This window comes from Rhincodon typus, chromosome 33 (genome assembly GCF_021869965.1).
Source record: "Rhincodon typus isolate 14 chromosome 33, sRhiTyp1.1, whole genome shotgun sequence".
Taxonomy (NCBI): domain Eukaryota; kingdom Metazoa; phylum Chordata; class Chondrichthyes; order Orectolobiformes; family Rhincodontidae; genus Rhincodon; species Rhincodon typus.
In genome coordinates, this window is record NC_063364.1 from 31,596,415 (window position 1) to 31,599,114 (window position 2,700).

Here is a 2,700-nt window from a genome sequence, read left to right on the forward strand (position 1 = left end):
TAGGCTATCTGGTCAGCATGGACGATTTGGAGCAAAGGGTCAGTTTCCTTGCTGTATATCTCCATGACACTCTGACCTTGATCACCTGGAAGATGCATAGAAACACTGCCACCTGCAAGTTCCCCTCTAAGCCACACACTATCCTGACTTGATTGCAGTAATATTGCTTTCCTTCCCTATCACTGGGTCAAAATCCTGGAATTCCCTCCCTCACAGTACCATGGTTGTATGTATACCCCCACTCTCTCCCATTGACTGCAGTGGTTAAAGGCAGCAACTCACCACCACCTTAAGGGCAACTAGGGATGGGCAATAAAAATTGGCCAATCCAGTGACTCCGACAGCCTGTGAAAAAAAATGAAAATGTGATCTTAGTGATAGAGATCTGCAATAAGCAAATGAACTTTAAGTCAAGCAGTATGCCAAAATTCTTTGAGTGCCTTGCAATGCCAACTAGGAAGTCAGTCAGCAACAAACAGATTTTATGTGGGATTCCAAAAGAATAACTTGAGGCTTGCCAAGCTAGAGGGCATTTTCACTAATTTAGATCTGAACATCAGTTTGGCAGTTGAAGGTTATGACAATAACCTTTGGATTGATGGAACAGGCAGGGAGTTGAAGCTAGATATCATTAACATATGTCAAAATACATGCAACACACCACTAATTTGGAAAAGTTGACAAAGAATAGCTGTTCTAATTGCCGAAGGGACAGAAGTTCCAGTTAATAGCTAAAAAAGGATGACAAGATTGCGCAGTAAGATTTTTACTACAACAAATGACTAAAAAATACATAATTAACACTATTTTATGTTAATACTAAAGAAAGGAACATTCCGCTTTTATAGTTATCACACAATGCATTCTCTGTCAAATTACAGTCCTTCATGGATACATCACAGTAACTTCCAGTGAGTTCTTACTGTCTCATTTCACTGTGTTATAACTTCAAGTGACTGTCTCCAATTTTTGGAGTTTTCCCAAATGCGCACAGTAGTAAAGCCTGGCCTAATGATTCTTCCAGGCATGCCAGGATACATGTCCCAGAGTAATCTCGACTAGAGATGTCTCCTTCCCCAATCCAGCTTGGGCATTTTGCAAAGAACCTGCAGCCTCTCTGTTGGAGCACACCATTTGCTCTTCTTTTCCTTTCATTGTCACTTGGAGTCAGCAAAATCTATCTACTGTTTACACAGCTGCATTTGCCTTTTGTTGCCTATTGTGATAACATCACAGATAACAAGGTGTGGAGCTGGATGAACACAGCAGGCCAAGCAGCATCAGAGGAGCAGGAAGGCTGACGTTTCGGGCCTAGACCCTTCTTCATTTCTGAAGAAGGGTCTAGGCCCAAAACGTCAGCGAAGAAGGGTCTAGGCCCGAAACGTCAGCCTTCCTGCTCCTCTGATGCTGCTTGGCCTGCTGTCTTCATCCAGCTCTACACCTTGTTATCTCAGATTCTCCAGCATCTGCAGTTCCTACTACCCCAGATCTGTTAACTTTGTTTTAGGAGCTCAAACAAGTTCTCAACAGAGCTCAGTCGACAGGGGTTTCACTGGTGTGTTGTATGGAATTCCTAGCATAGCTAAGGAATTAAAAGTGTTCAAAGATAAAGTAAGACCGGGATCTGTGGATAGATGTGGTTCTGCCTTGATCTCATGCAATGTGAAGCTGATGACTTGCTGCAATGTGAACTGCCTGGTGGGAGCTCAGCAGCTGCTGAAGGGGCAGGTATCCACTGGTAAATGTGCGGGGGGAGGGGTGTGTTGCTGCTGACTGGGTAATTATCACACAATCAAGCAGCACAAACAGAGATGATTGAGCCTATCCTTTCACACCTGAAGTTTACACAGGCTTGACTAAGTAAACCATCACTGTCCAACATTAAATCAACAATTCAACAAAGAATTTAGATCAGAACAGACTAAAACCTGCTAATAATCTAAATATACATCATTTTGAAGTACCTAATATGTGTGTGTAATTAACATTAGTAAGATTTAACTTTTTCTTTTATCATTCATAGGACAAGAGTGTGGCTGGCTAGGTCAGCATTTATTGCCCATCCCTTATTGCTCAGAGGACAGTTAAGAGTCAACCCCACTGCTGTCTCTTCTCAATCACGTATCTCCTTTTAACTCCCCACAGCAACACTGCTTGAATTTAGGTATTTTCAAGGCAACCTGTTCAGAGAAACGCCTCTGGAGCAAGTGGGACTTGAACCCATGCCTCCTAGCTGTAGGGACATTACCACTGTATTACGACTGAGTTTAGAAGAAGAGACATACAAAATGTTAACTGTAGCTCTCTCCATGGATGCTGCCAGACCTGCTGAGTTTCTCCTGCCTTAGACCATAAGACCAGTCCATTCTCTGTGTTTGTTTCAGATTTCTAGCAACCACAGTATTTTTGCTTTTATTCAAGTGATAATCCTTTGTAGATTCTTAAGAAATCTACTTTCCTGCCTATCTTGGTGCCATCAGGAAATTTAGTAACCATATATTTAGTATTCTAGTTCTTTGCAAAAGAAACAAAATTAATGTTTTATTTTGAAGATGGCTTTCGTAGAGATCGCAGATTTCTGTTACTTTCCATCGTTGCGTGTTGAACTACAGTGGCAATGTTTTTCTAATGTTTGGATGGGACGTCACTGTCTGGGTGTGATTATTGGTTTCTTTTCAGATTGTTTAAAACGTTTGCCTT